Raw genomic sequence first — 16140 nt, 5'->3', positions numbered from 1 at the left:
TCTCCGTTCGTATCTTCATCTCTATGTGTCTTTATCCTCTTGCGTTTTCACGTTCCTTCCATTTCTTCTCTCGAGCCGTGTTATCTTTCAATCTTCTCCTTGGAAGGCAGACAGCCTCACCTTCCTAGCAATCAAGCATCGAGAAACGTGTTTGCCGGAAACACTGAAAATATTCAAATCGCTCGCGCGACTTTTAATATTTTCCAATAGATTGTGAAATGGAAGCAGGGCATAGGAAACGACAAACGATAAACGGAAAGCGATAAACGATAGAAACGATAGAGAAAGGAAGATTGAAACGGAATTGGTGAATTGAAATCTATCGCGATATCCGCTTCAGTGTGACGCGCCATCGATATATTGACACGTTTCGCGAAAGACTCGCAAAATTTGAAACGATTTGCCGCGAACGTTGACATTGAAATGACGGGCATTTAGCGGTGGCGGAACATTCAAACATTGCGACGTTACGATGTATTCGTTTTTCCTTCCGGTGCCATTTCTTCTTGCTTGGAATACCTTCTGTTTTCACTGGCGTTCTCATTTATGCGGCTTTCTACCTCGCCCCGTGTTACTCTTTTCTTTTTCTTCTCTTTTCTTTTTTTGCTTTCCGCTCCCTTCCGTCCGCCCTCTTCTTTTTCGCAGACGAGCACCACCTTTCACGTCTTATTTTTTTCACTCTTACCCTCTTCTCGAGCTTGTTCGTCAGTTCTCTTCAGATAGCACAGAGAACCACTCTCGACGTAAGTAATATCTAAATTGCTTCCGCGGTTTCAATTTTTTCTTCGATTTCAGGCTTATTCGGCTAAATTGGGATAAAATTGTTGCGAAACCATGGGATCGCTGAGAAAGAACGGCAATACTGCAAAGCTTCTTCATTTCCTATCCTTCCTTTCCCCGTACTTTACTTTGATTCACTGGTATGTGTTATTCGTTTGCATAAGTCATATCGTATTATTCTGTATGTTCTTAGCATTTTTATAGGATTATCATTTACACGAGATGGTTATCGTAACCAAAATGATGAAACATTTTTTAGTGCTTTCCGGTAACTTGAGAAAAAATGTTACGGATAAAAATTTGTGAACATGTAATCAATAACAAAGTGCGCTATTAAAAATTCGCCAAAATATTTTTTCTTCGACAAAAAATCAAAATCACGTTTACTCTCTTATGACATTGTCATAATTTATGAGGCATGGAAACGAATTCAACAACATCGGATGAAGCTATTAACAAGCGAAAAGTCGAATTACGACGAGTTTATTTATTATTTTTAGCAACTAAAAGGTATCTTTGAGTTACATTAGTGTTTCTCGGGTAAATAATTTTAAAATGATTTTCCAATCAACTTACTGAAGAAAAACGACTTAATCTGATATTGATGATAATTTTTCCTCAATATTTATCATACCCGATGAAAGAAATTATATAGCCATATAGAAGGATAAAGGTAATCTTAAATCTTCTATCGAGAAAAAGTATTTTGACACTGTTCACTATTCTACTTTCTTATCGATAGAGTATTAAGTAACTTTTGTTCACAACGCTCTTTTATCAGCTTATAATTCTCATTTTAAAAAATCCTGACATACGTTACGATCAACGTTTGCCAGTCCACACGAGCTTAACACTGACTGCCACGCCAAAATCACATGTTTCGCTCAAGACGTCACGGGAGTATTTTTATTATTCAAAGCATATAATGGCAAAATAATAATAAATTGATGATGTAAGACAACATTCTTCTCAAATGGACCGTTTATCCTATTGGTGACCACCGTGGCGCCTTGGTAACAGTTGATAGCGACATATTATAACAAGGCTTCGTTTATTTCAACAAACCATTCGCATTCGTTATTTCGTCGTAAGCAAAACGTCCAGAATATATTGTTGAAACGTGTAGAAGGTATTAGTAAACGGTATTTGCTCGTTCTATATATAATAGTAAGGTATGTGCACACTTCTAACTTCGATTATATGATTATAAAGCGGCATTTACGATTATTTTCTAAACTGTGTTTATAATAATATTCGTAGATTACCCCTGAAAGATATGAATACAAATACAGTACACTGTTAGATGCAAGATTTGTTCTCATTTTCTTTTTTATTGATGTTCTAACAAAAATGTTTAATTGTTGAATGGGGAACTTTTTATTTCAAAGTATCTTCTATTTATCGGTTATATTCAAAATGCCCTGTCAATTTTCAACTGTCAATTTTTATACAATTTTTACAATTATAAGAAGTTCAAGCGCTCCGGTCAACAATGACAACTGTGGCGTCACGGGAGAAACCGTGGCCGGACCAACGCGGCAATCAAAGTGTTAAACTTCGCTAGGAAAGGTAATTCGATACAGTAAGAATATCTGCAAAGATATATTGGTAAATTTTCATTCTGAAACTGTTACCGCTACAAGTTTTTGCGTACAATATCTTTTCTCCTCGGCGCTTGAAGCTAATGAGAAAAGTTTATATAAATTATCTTTTATGCGATTCTGTTTACGAAAAACAGCGAATTACGTGTTTTACCATCTTATATCTGATCACTTCCATAAAAGATCCACAGAATGATTCAATTTTGAATCACGCCTGTCTATTTACTTGTTAATTCATTCGCTTTCAATACTGTTCCACTCTATAATGCAATATTCTAAGATTATCGATAGGTTCAGTATGTTTCGTACACGAGCGGTTTAAAGTATTCTTACAAATAGAAATTTGTACGAAAATACAGTTTACAGTCTCTCTTTCTATGAGCAAGAAATTAACTTGGAAACAATAAGAATTGAGGTTTCGTAAGGTTATCTTAAATGTCTTCTTTGTGGCACGATAGATGTAGAGAAACGTTGCCGTGTTTTCCTTAGTAAACGATCATAAGTTACGATAGTTAGCGCAGTTAGGACTCCGCGTGAATGTCCGGACAGTAAACTGCACACGTGCGACGAGAAAATCCAAAATTACGATGTCCCAACTAGCCGAACACGAGGAAATCTTACTGACTGTAAGTTATGTTCCGCGTAACGTTCGGGAAGAGCATTAATTCCTTCCACCGAGTTTGTTTCACAGTATTTTCTGCTACAAGCAACACAAAGAACAACGAAGTGGGTGAGAATGATCGAAAGGAGAAAATTGCGAAATGTCGAGGATGATCGATTGTTTTCCTTCGCTTATCCGCCAGCGGTTGGGACAAGAAAAAGAAAGGGAGGGAGGGAGCTAAAGTGGCAAGGTATATTATTATTTGAGCTGATAGAGTGTGTCAAAGAAAATGTCTCATAGATAAATATACATCTAAAATAATAACGACAACGTCTCCCTACAGAATGGCAGCGTGAACGACTTGTAATGTCTGTTGTCGAGAGACTGAAGTTAATTGCAATATCATTATGAAAATCGGCGACGTGTAACGTTTGTCCTAGTTACGTTCGACACGAAGACCTCGTACAATATCTACACTACGTTTGACCGAGTTAATATAAGGAAGATAAATGTATATCTTTATGAAGAATTTTTCTTTGAGATTGATGTTACCATTAAAGTAATCAGGTCCTTTATCCGAATCGTAAACTTTCGTCTATATGTGTGTGTGTCTGTGTATTCGTACGTAGGTGTAACCTCTGGGAATGAAACAATGACAACAATTTTAATCGGCCTTTTTCCGCCCAAATATTACACGTACATATATTTACGTGTAATACATTTCATTTAATATGTTAATACCATAACGTGTCGCAATGCGATAAATCACATTAATTGTCTGAAATAAATAAATTGAATTACAAATGTCGTATATAATGATGGTCGCAAATTACGTGACGTCGAAACGACTAGTATACGTTCTACTTTCGGTTAATGGTTATAGGAAACGATCCGACGCAACCATGTAAATAATTCCTTAATTCCAGTTTACGGATATATATTTTATACGTTGTTACGTGTGCAAATCACAGATATACGTGTAACGAATGTAATGTACAACGAAGTTTCCGAAGTTTCATGACAAAAGGAAATATTATACCAGATATATTTGTAACTTAATATATTTCTGAAAAGAGGTACACAAGGTACACGTGTTAATCCGCGGAAAGAGAAACGTCGTCAAAATTGGAACACACGAGCGGTATAGCATTGTCTAGTTCTGAAAATGGCCGATCCAAGATCACTGTCATTACGACTAGGGGGGAAGGAATATCCATGCTTTAAGGGACTCATTTTTTTTCACGAGGGGTGGAAAAAAAGCAGCTACGTTGCTCTTAATCATTGAAACGATCCCCTGGTACACATCGACGCACCTTCTCTACCATGCGTTTCTTTTCCCTTTTTTTTTTTTTATTCTCTGAAATGCGGGCGTGGAACAAGAAGGGGACATGAATACGATAGTTGGTTACTAAGAAAAAGAAGCGGGAAAGCAACAGACGGGGACAGGCTGGCAGCGAGAAGGGGAGAGAAAGGATCAGCTCGGTGGGGCAGAAGAAAATCCCCTTTCGGGAATTCCTTGTTCCCGACCTCGATCGATTTTTTCCCTCGCGAGCTACAACTTGTCGGAACACGTCTCCTGCTAGAAATGAAATCGAATCTTCAAGCGGTACATAAACCTATGCGGGGGAAAGACAATGTGTGCCCAGCCCGATAAAAATAACACGTTCCAAGCTGCCGTTGGAATTGTGACTCGATTTCGGCAATGATGCCAACAATATCTGAATGACAAGATTATAATCGCGCAATTGTTCCTCGAATGTCGGCAAAAATAATTCCACTTCAGCCGCTTAAAGCTTTTTAAACTGATATATTAATGATCGATATATTACGTATCGTATTATATTTCGCGATTATTGATTTCAACAAATTGGACGAAATCGAAATCCGTGAGATGTATACATGTAACGAGATAATAATTTGAAATACGGAATTAACTTCGCGCTATATTTATAATTCTTTTCGCATAAGAACGTATAGCGATTTTTAATTTACTCTCTGCTATTCCAATTAAATAATTAATTTATAGCGCTTAATTTAAGGCACCTTCTTCGCTTGTAAACATTCTTAATTATATGGTTACACGTACAACATTAAGTGCGTCATTCTTTCTACCTGTTGCTGTAGTTTCAATCCCCAGAGACAGTCAAGAGGGAAATAGGAAAGGCGACAAACTATCGTAGAGGGTGTGAGAAAAAAATTAGTCACGTGCCTATTATGTATGCGTACCAACGGTTTCTAGTGTATTCTGCCAATTCCTGAGTAAATGAGTAAAGGAAGTCGTGACGATTTTAAATACAAGATTCTCTTAAATGAAACTGGTACGTGACTGGATTCTTGGTTCCTCTTCTCTCGCAAACGTATAATTCTGTAGTCGTGCTATTCGAAAGGAAGCTGCCGTAAGAAAGTGGAATCTGGTTACACAATACTTCGTACTTATTACAAAATACGTGAGCATACATATAAGCGTTGAATATTTTATAAACTAAACGTATTGTTCGTTTAGACAAGTTCTTCGGAATAATTCCACAAATGAAACGAAAGTGGATGGTTTTAAACAGTGAGCGCCTGTTCAGTTGTGTACGTGATATTTTCCTCGAGCTTAGTACAGCCAACAGTTTATCCCTTTTTTTTATTCTTTCATATAAATTGCATCCGACGTTTTATTTTATCAATATACGTTGGTGCTTCATCGTAATTTTCCTTTGCTCTTAGAAAAATAATTATAAAGGTACGAATTTAAAATGCGTAAGATTCAACGCACACTTATCTCGAATAATGTCATATGTATACATATGTATTATAATCGGAGTTCTTTATTACAGTATTTGAATATCGTTAATTCTCCTTAATACACCACGATAACTTTGTAATATTTTAATAGAATAGAAGGGCCAATTGTACCTAATATATGTTTGGTTATTATAAGATTTAAACGATTTGATTTAAGATTGAGTCTAATTAATTATTATTCGTTGGCAATAGATATTACGCTGGTAATATTTTACGAGTTGTTGCTTTTCTGCATTTTCATCGTTGATTGATCTACAATTAATGACAAAGTTAAAAGATAAAGGAAATATCAGTGTTAGCGATGATTTATCATAAATCTTTTGTACTTTTGCACAGACCAAGGGCCACTTCATCGAATAAAAATCCCTTTAAAATTAACGACCTCCGAATGTTGATCAGTTGTGCATTGATTAAGGCGAGAGAGACCCGAATGTTCATTTCTCATTGTCTTCTTTTTTGTCATCGCTTCACAAGTTAATTTCTCTTTCTCTATTATTTTTTACCCTATATTGTTATTTCAAATCAAACAATAAGAATATTTGTAATCATTCGTTTAATACCCATTTTATACAGCAAATGAATCAAATAGAATTATTAATAAAAATCACATCATTTTTCAAACATCTATATTCCGTTCCTAAATAACGTGCCTATCGGATTTGAGCAGTGAATTACTTAAAGTATGTGTGAAGGAGTTTAAAAATTATAAAAAACTCGATATTGGACTTAGAAACAGAGACATCTTTTCGCATGAAAAATTATTAAAATTTCTAAGGCACATTGAAATATAAAGGAAAAAGTCAGATTATTTTGAACTTTACGCGTATTGTATATTAGCAGTCTAACGATAAGACTAACAGATGATGACCTGTAACATAAATTAATGAAAAGTCAATTAGCCTTGTAGATGATTAAAATTTGCGACTCAATAAGGGTAAGCACAAAACTTGGTCCTTGTCGCTGTGTAAACATAATGAATACATGACGGTAAAATAATGAAAACGTGACAAAATTAAATTTAATCTAGAAATTAATTTCCTAAAAAATTGCTTTCACATCCACTTTCGAGGAAATTATATTAATAATAAATAAATAAGTTAACTTCTTTTTTATCATCTGACAATATGCAACGAAAGAGCGACAATATAAAAAGATAATTAATAAAATACTCTAGAACATAGCTAAATAAAATTGCATACAAAAGATGTTTTATGGAAATACTGAATTGAAAGAAATTTACGTAAAAGGGACGACGGTTAATAAATAAATAATAGAATTTGGAAGCATAAATTGGAAAATAGAACGTAACATAGAAGCAATTCAGAACGTAGATTGCTTATCGGTTAGATTGCTTCTATAGTTTTGCTCAACTAAGTATGCACGCATACGTATAATATGTAAGTGACGTAGCGTCGACTTTGAATTTCGCGCAACTGGAAATTATAGTTATTATTACGATTATTGTTATTATTACTATTTGCATTAGTATTGTTTCGTGCGTGTATTTGGCAGAATACAGGCGAAACGAGGAAACAGAAATGAGAGAAATGGAAATGCGAAAACAAGTATGCATGAAAGAGAAATGCACCTTTTCATAATTTATAAATATCCTGATAGGGAAGCACAAACGGGTGTTGGGAAAAATTTCAACGGGGATCGAGATTATCTTGACAATTTTAGAGGAAAGCAGCGAAGGGACGAACCCTCTGCGATTGCGGGTCTCTGGATAAATAGCGACGGTATAGTTCAGCCTTCGGGGTGAAACGACAACGGCAGGAAGGAAACAGAGTTGTACAAAGGATTTTGTTGTGCACCTGTAGATTCCTCTTTAGACGTATACATCGATTTTTCCGTGTGTACAAACTCTTCGACAAACCTGTTTGTTTTCAACTTTTAAATTATACAGTGTAGAATCGTCTTTTGGTCTTTCCACAATTTTACTTTTGTCTATTCATTGTTCGCTGTTTCTAAAAACTTCCACTCTACGCTTTTATTCTTTTCAGCTGTCTCTGCGATGATAAATTTTTCACCAAACGTCGAGTTGAAGTTTGTCCAATTTAAAACGAAAATGTCAAAATTAAAATACGGTTCACAAGTACGTATATCAATTTTTGCTGAAGTAACGAAAACAAACATATTGGTTTGAATTATTCTCTGAAATAAAATTTGTCTAGTTGATCGAAGAACAATTTAACTTTCGCGTCACGTCGAATAGAATTCTCTCTCGGTCTTTTAGTTGTTTCGTGCTTCGCCAATGTTTCATTGTTCCTACACTGTTCTCCACAATTTTCTGTTACCCCTCTGGCCCGAACTTTTATCTTTATTCGTTTTCCAAGTTTTTTGTGTCTTTACACGTTGTTACATTCGTACGAATGCAAACTCAGTACTACACGAGATTATTTGCACGCCAGTTCTTACAGAGAAATTTTGCATGTTTATCCGTTTTAAATCTCCGTGATTGTCGACTCATTTTTGCTATATTTTTTTTATAGCTCTTGCAAACATTTTCCAATATTTATTAATCGAGGTGCGCTTGTTTTTTTTATTTATTCACAGAATTTTTTGCACTTTTCTGCCACCTAATGTGTATTATATTTTTCTTGTTATTACATAATTATTTTTGTTATTAATTCATGGAATTCTTTATTACTTACCAATTAACTTAGACGCATCAGTACAAAATTTAAATTATGTATTATGTATTTAAAAATTATATTATAAATGTTCTGTATTATCTTTTTGGATATTTCATCGAGCTATTTATTTAAATCTCAGTTTGACTTTTAACAATCATTCTCCTTATTTTCTCTATTTATTATTTATATACAAATTTGAACGCTTATATTATATACTATCGTTATTAGTATTAGTGTACTCCAGTTATTATAAAACTTGATTTTCATTATTATAATATGTTCTCGTATGTTCGAGTAATAATATGCGTAACGATGAAAATTCGATATTCAAATATTTTAACACTCAATATTTAAGAAAGTGATTTCATGGTTACATATTTCATTAAACGATGTAAACATTTTTTACTTTTTGTATAAGTTTTACTTATTCTAATAGAATTTGTACTCTCCTCCATCTTGTGAAATCTATCTTATCACTTTATGTTAACAAAATGGTAATTTTAGTCGCCTGATAAAGCGACCGCGTTAATAGAAATTTTATATCTTGTACTTTTTACAAGATATTTTTATTATGAACGTATCAAGATTTTCTCGGCTAAAATAAGTTTCAACATAGTATGATGCAAGTTTATTCTGAATTATTATACGTACAGAAGGATAATTTAACTTTACATTATTACTAATGATTATTTTATTTTATTTTATATATTATTATATATTATTTTATTTTAATGATTATTACTAATATCGTTAAAATAAAAATAGACAAAATAAGAATTGACAAAAGAATTAGCTAAAAATTGGGATAAAATTTATAAAATGTACGAGCATATTTTACGAATGAAAATAAAAAAACACGATACAAATACTTTCTGTTTAAAGTCATAGCAAAATTGTGAAATAATGGCGGATTGGTTTTTTATCCGTTAAAGTGTAAAAAATAAATTTTGTAAATTTTAATGCATTACCCGAATATTACATAGAACGAAGATATGATTCCAAATTCATAATCAATATTTATGATATTTTAAATTTATCTACTAACTTACTAAGTTTTGTAAAGTTTGTTTTGTTAAAGTAAATTTTGTAAGTTAATACTCAGAACGTATTAATTGTTCCCTCGAAAATTTTCCCTTTAAAATCCTCAGCTTCGTTTTAGGGATCAAAGAACTTGTCTTGCTAGACTCACATTTTTTAACAAACGAGAAATTAATCCGTTGTTATTTCATGATTTTTGCTATATCTTCTCGATAATGTCGTCATATGATATTTGTTTTTCATTCTTATTCATGAAATATCTACTACCGCTTGGCGGAGGAAATACGAGACACTCTACTTCTATAAGACATAAGATATACCCTGACGACAGTGTAATACTCTCTTGCTTATTCAATTACTTGGTGTGACTACCAAATAACCTGAAATCGGTGCTGTGATTCGCAACGATGAAAAATCGCGTAACAACAATCTACGTACAGAATGTTTTGTACGTAGAACGAAGGCAGGCAGAGACGATCACAAATTTCACGTATTGCATCTTTTGTTTAGAAATACCCGAGTTTGCTTACGGTAATTGTTAGTCCGAACGCGAGATTACAAGAAAACTTTCCGTATTAGAGAAGATCGTTATCGGGATCTCGCGGGTCCGATGCAGCAGACAAAAGGTTGTCTATAGTTGCTATTCACGAGTTTTTATGTGTGCACATGAATAGAAGCGTTTCTAGGCCAGACTGTAAGAACATCGAGATTGTGGCAGCCCTCCACACTCGCCATCAGAGGGACGTATACCAAAACACAATTTCTCGAAAGTCCTCGCTTCCGGAATCCTTGCTTTCATACAAATAATCCGCTGACCTGACCTGCATTATCCCTGCTGAGGAAGCCTTGTGTCCACCAGCAGGCCTCGCAAATATTCTTCCTTCCTTTTCATTCTTTTTTCTGCTCTCTTTTTCTCCTCTTACATCGCGTTACGAATGCGTGCATTGTTGACTAATTGTGTGATAACACGTGCGAGCAATGGCACATATTCGTAAGGTGTTGCCACCCGGAAGCAACACGCTCGCGTTTTCATTGAATTCAATTTCAATAAATTGTTGCTGCATCTATGCAAGTTGGCGACAGAGAAAGGAAGAATGCACCTGGGACGCGAATGTAACGACAGATCCATTCTTCGCGTAATCCGTTTGAACCGAGTGAAGTCGAATTTGAACTCGTTTTTTTATAAGAATCTTGGCAATTCGTTTGCGATAACGTGATAAAGATTTAACGGGAAACATTAAACTCTAGAAATCTGTATTCTTCACACTTTTGAAATTATTGTTTTCATCTGTTACTTTTCAATCAAACTCGTTACTGGAACGACATTTTACAGCAAGACAGTAATATTTGATTAAACATGATAGCATTACGAAAATTTAACCTTTTACAAATGTTTAGTACGAAGAAATATTTCTCAGTTAATTACTTATGCGAGAATATTTCAACACATTATATCATATCGTAGTTTATTTAATATTTATCGTCTTTATGCACGATACCAATACAATATTAGTACTATGTATATATATAATAATTTTCACTACTTCGATTTTAATATGCACAATATTCTATAACAAAGTACTAACTTGTCATTACTAAGTATAACTTGATATACGAATAATGTAAATCCGGATGTTAATAACAGTGCTGCCCAGTTTTATACTTTCAACGAAGCATACTTTTTAGAACACAAAGTTCTACGTGGGAGAGGTACAACGATCTAGTTACGACAAATCTATGCGGAATACAAAGAAATCGGTTAAGAATCTTTCGAAACACATGGTGTTTTCCTATTTTTTCTAGAACTCCAAACTCCCCCGACTATAGATTCGTAAGATATTTCAATCTAATGAACAAACCCGATTTTTCAAATTACAAAGGACAACAGTATTAAAGTAATAATTTGGATTTCCATTTAATGCTTTCGCTTAAAAATCTTCAGGCGTAAGAATACCGCAGCTCGAAAGTCAAGAAGTAGCGAACCCAGTGAACGAAAAGCTCATGTGTGGTGAAGTGAATGAAGAAGATACAGATTCAGCAGTCGTCAAGCTGGATGATCCAAGTTGGATGTTGATTTTTCCTCTGTCCAGATAAGGAAAGAGGGTGAAGAAAGAAAGCGAGAAAGAAAGAGCAACAAGCATGGCAAATAGCCTCTTCTGACCTAGCGCGTACTGTTCCGCTAGGGAATAAATGGTCGAGATGTAGATCCTGTGTTTTCGTCTTTTTGCATATATAACTAGATAGTATGGGAAACTCTAATTTCCTTGATGCCACTGAACTGTCACCGAATGAAAACCTGACTTTTCCTTGACAGTCTAATCATTAACGCTGGAGTGCAACGTACAAGGAATTTTATTACTTTCTGTGCCTCAATACCAATCACTATTCTGATACGTATTGAGATATGTATAATTTTGTGTGCTAGACTAGATTGGCCGCGGAGTAGTGACACGCGTATGTGAATATGAGTGTGTGAAAGTATGTGTGTGCGCGGCGCCTCGAAAAACAGATGAATGTAACTGTACCGTTGGCAGTGTGGTATGAAAGATGGTGAGACAAAGAAAGTGCTGAGACGCGTGTAAATGTATATCGACAAAGATCCTGGAAATCGTTTATTAAGTAAATCTAAAACTATTTTAATAGGAATTCTAAGTGTAACCTTAGTGTTCCTTTACTTTTATTTCGGCAATTAAGATCCACAATTCTCAATAATACGTACATGCATTACTGATATGATCAAATTAACGACACACGCATATACCATATACATGTTACAGATTGGAGAAAGACCATTAAATCGAGTACCAATATGTGTAGAAAGGATTTTTCAGAAATTGAATGCAGGCTGGTTGATAATTCATGGTACAAATGGAGTCAGGCAAATTCCATGGTTCGAAGTAGGACAAGAGTCAAGGATAATAAAATTGCTTATGAGAAAATCGAGTTTGAAGATGGTGAATTTAATCGATGAATACACAGAAATAGACAAAATAGAGAAGTTACTCTACATGAGAAGTCTTCAACGCAATTTTCTTAGTCCTGATTTTAGTATTATTTTGAGTCACAGAGTCTGCCTAACTCCGTTGAATTACGGATTATCCTGTATGGACTATTTAGTTAGCATTGATCTAAATAGAGCTTGTAATGGGCCATAACACCATGGATTACGAGAGAAATTGAGAATATTCAACTATTTCTACTGCGTATTGCATAAAGTCGTTATAGATATCGTACAAGAAAAGCGATGTTCATTAAAACTGACAGGGCCTATCGAAATTATTTAATTATAGTTTCTTCAGGATTCCTATAATGGTCTCTCGCTTATCATATCAACCTTCCACTATTTATAGAAATGATATTACTAAAAATTTGAAGACATCCTGTTCACGAAGAAGAATTGTCTTGGCCTCGAGTTACATTTTCGAACGTATAAATATATATTCGATTCCAGAAAAATCTTCTTTTCTCGACATTTGTCGAACGTATGCGTTAAATTTAAACTAGAGATGAGTAAAGGTCGTGTAGTCCCGTATTCTTCGTGTCTCAGTGGAGGAATCTGTCCCCGATCGAAGTTCGACAGTTTCATTAATTTGTCTTTTCTCAGCGTGAAGGCCATCAAAACCATATACAGCCGTAACCATATCGGCGTGTAGCTAAGTACGCATTTGAGATTGAACGATTAAATTTAAGATCTTACAGTGTTTTACACTTTCGTAAGATAACATCGAATCGTAACTTCAAAGTAGAAAATATTGTAACGTACTAATTAAATTTTATCAACGCTCGTTAATACGTATTATTATGCATCTAAATTCATGAAAGACTAATTATTCTAAAATACGAATATTCAAGACCGATAGTAAAATCCACGTATTCTACAAAGTCTACATTTTCTCAAAAGAAACGAGTTATTTTTAAATCTGGTACTCGTTTAATCTTTATGTACATTGTACACATTATACGTTTATTTCTTTGTAGCTCGTTTCTACGTACAGTACAGAGAAAAGCCTAACATGTCCAAAATAAGCTTCTTAATTGTTTAGCGACGTGCCACGTACATAGTGTGCGTTCTTATCGTTTGTGATTTGCTATTGAAAAATGACGTGCGTTATGTCATATTCGTTTTTAGAATGATTTCTTGTAGAGAATTTGTCTATTTATTTATTGAAATGCGAAATGCATCTCACTCATAATATTTTCTCGTAATGATTAAAACATTTCTGAAGAAATTTGAGCGATATCTAACAAATATTATTCAGTGATAAATAGACTAAAAATGTGGGTCATGAAAATCTCTTCTCTAAAATTACTCGAATGTTTGGAAACAGACTTTTTTATTTTTTTAACTAACAATGCATACCATGGATATTCACGTGAAATTTAAATTGTTACTGTAAAATATAGGCATTTCATCACTAGTAGAGGTCAAAAGAAAAGGAAAAAAATTAACTACTCTTTTCTTTACATGTACGTTATCCTTGTATACGCCATCTTTTATTCGTCTCTTGTTACTATTAGCAATAAATCTGCTCTATTCCATATTGTAGTATCTACAAAATATGTGCATATTTTCTTTAATAAATTCACGATATGTTCTAAAAGACAGAAAGTTATTTTTGAACACGAATACTATCACATTGTCTGCGGCCGTGTACGGCAATATATTCGCAACTTTTACAACTTTCGTTCTCAGTTATCGTAAATATCATAAAGTCGGTATTTTCGAAAGATCAATTTGAAACGCGTGTTTGGGAGCAACACATAGAAGGGAATCTCACAATTTTGTTAAAAGTCATTCAAAACCTCACGTTTATCTCTATATCGTCCACTTTGCCCCCAGCTAAGATACGTTGGGGAAGGATGTTCGCGATATTCCGCAAGTATGCTAATTAAATTAATATAATACGCTTCCTTCAATAAAAGTAACATTTTTTGGGACTGCGTTCGAAAAATTCCCAAAATACAAATGTTTAGGTCTGTTAAATCCAAAATCACTTCGAATCGTTTGGATTCTTACTATCCTACTATCGAGTCGTAACTATCGTAACTATCGCGCAGAAATTTTTAAACACTGCAGAGTTTTGAACGACGGCGTGCTGATTACAAAAAAACCTTCTCGAAGGACCAAGCTCGTGGTGAGATACGAAAATAACTTTGCTCCAAGCTAAACTATACAAAGTCGTTTAAAGCTATACTATAGAGTAGGGACGTGCTTGCAAACTATGAAGACCTCGTGTGAGGTACCTTTACAAACTGTTATTAAAACAAATCTTATGAAACTTCTATTCGAAGAATTTAAACGTTCGTACGTGTTCCTACCTTTGTACTAAATAACCAAACGTAGACGTTTACGTAATTGACGAATCAGTGGCTATTTTATCTCCTTGTACAGGTCGTTTAACTTTTGACCAACCGCACACCGACTGATCGCTAGTATACCGAGCTATGAGTTTATGATATATCACTATCATTGAGGACCATATAAAGGCGAGGATCTGGTTGCTCATCTGACCCGTGGACGTGTGGTTTCACGGCTGTAAAGTAATTTCTCAATCTCCAGTTTCGTAAGCAAAAAGACTAGGCAATAATAGATCCAAGACGTTCCTCGAAAGCGATGATTAAGAGTCCGTGTCATGAACCTAGAAAGCAAGCAAGACCTAACAATTCCAATCAATCTCTTTAACGGTAATCGGTCAAAAAACAAAAAAAAGATTTGGCAGAAACTTTCATTCGAGTTCGTACTTGGACAGCAGTTGGCCGTAGTCAATCATATAAATTAGTACATCGCTTGGAACTAACGTAACGTCTACTCCCTCATTCTCCGCATTCGAACAAATTGCCACAGATTAATTCGGCGTTCAACCGGTCGTGAAAGAATCGTTCCAGTTTGGTTAACTTGAGGTTTACGACTCGAAGAAGGGAAAATTCATGTGGTTCAATCGTGGTGCTACGAAATCGATTCGACGACACGCAAGCCAAAAGTGATCCTGATCACAATAAAACTGTCAACCGAATTGGGTCACATTATGCGTTCGAATCGTGTTGTAGTCTTCGAGATTTGGGACCGTACATTCCCAAGAGGAAAATCTTACATCGATGTAATTGCACATTGCAATCGCGTCGCTTCTGAAAAACGACGATCGAGCTTAATTGGCAATGCAAAATTTTCCTCTACAATTTCTTTTTACCTATAATCGGAACAGAGTTGTAGTTCGACCCAATTTACTTGACTCACTCTGTATAATTCCCTGTACAATTCAGATGTTAGCATGTATGGCTCTGACACGGTTGAGAATATCGACGAAACTTGTTCGAAAAAAGCGAAATCTAAGGTATTTGCATTTTAGAGAGTTTGCGACTAGGCGACGGATCTGGTCATTTAGTTTAGTTTAGCTTCTTCGCCAACCATTCTCAATGACCCGAACAACTGACATAAACTCGAAGTTTCCAAGAAACCAAGACCATTGTAATGGGTCATCAGGCACTGTGTCTGGCAAATGTAAACCGGAGGAAATTCTGTATAGTCAAACTTCCATTTACGTAAGACACGGCTGGTAACTATCGCTCCGACCTTGAGGGTAACGCACCAAAGAAGAACCGTGACAAATAATGGATATTCATCAGAACGAATCAATCGCCGTGCCGTAAGATCTTCGTTGATGATAACAATCTTGAGGATGAAACATTTCAACAC

The 16140-nt window shown here is 34.9% G+C and overlaps 1 protein-coding gene and 1 long non-coding RNA gene across 2 annotated transcripts in view; one reads left to right on the top strand and one right to left on the bottom strand.

The window, feature by feature from the left end:
- The window catches only part of LOC122571493 (lachesin-like), a 92538-nt gene that overhangs the window by 35755 nt on the left and 40643 nt on the right, over positions 1–16140 (bottom strand). The gene's annotated exons all lie outside the window — the stretch shown is intronic.
- Positions 1894–3551, top strand: LOC122571495. Its single transcript, XR_006318091.1, has 4 exons — positions 1894–1952; positions 2041–2349; positions 2840–3232; positions 3326–3551. It is a non-coding gene; the product is annotated as an uncharacterized LOC122571495 (long non-coding RNA).

Source organism: Bombus pyrosoma, linkage group LG10 (assembly GCF_014825855.1).
Source record: "Bombus pyrosoma isolate SC7728 linkage group LG10, ASM1482585v1, whole genome shotgun sequence".
Taxonomy (NCBI): domain Eukaryota; kingdom Metazoa; phylum Arthropoda; class Insecta; order Hymenoptera; family Apidae; genus Bombus; species Bombus pyrosoma.
This window is presented reverse-complemented; position numbering and strand designations above follow the sequence as displayed.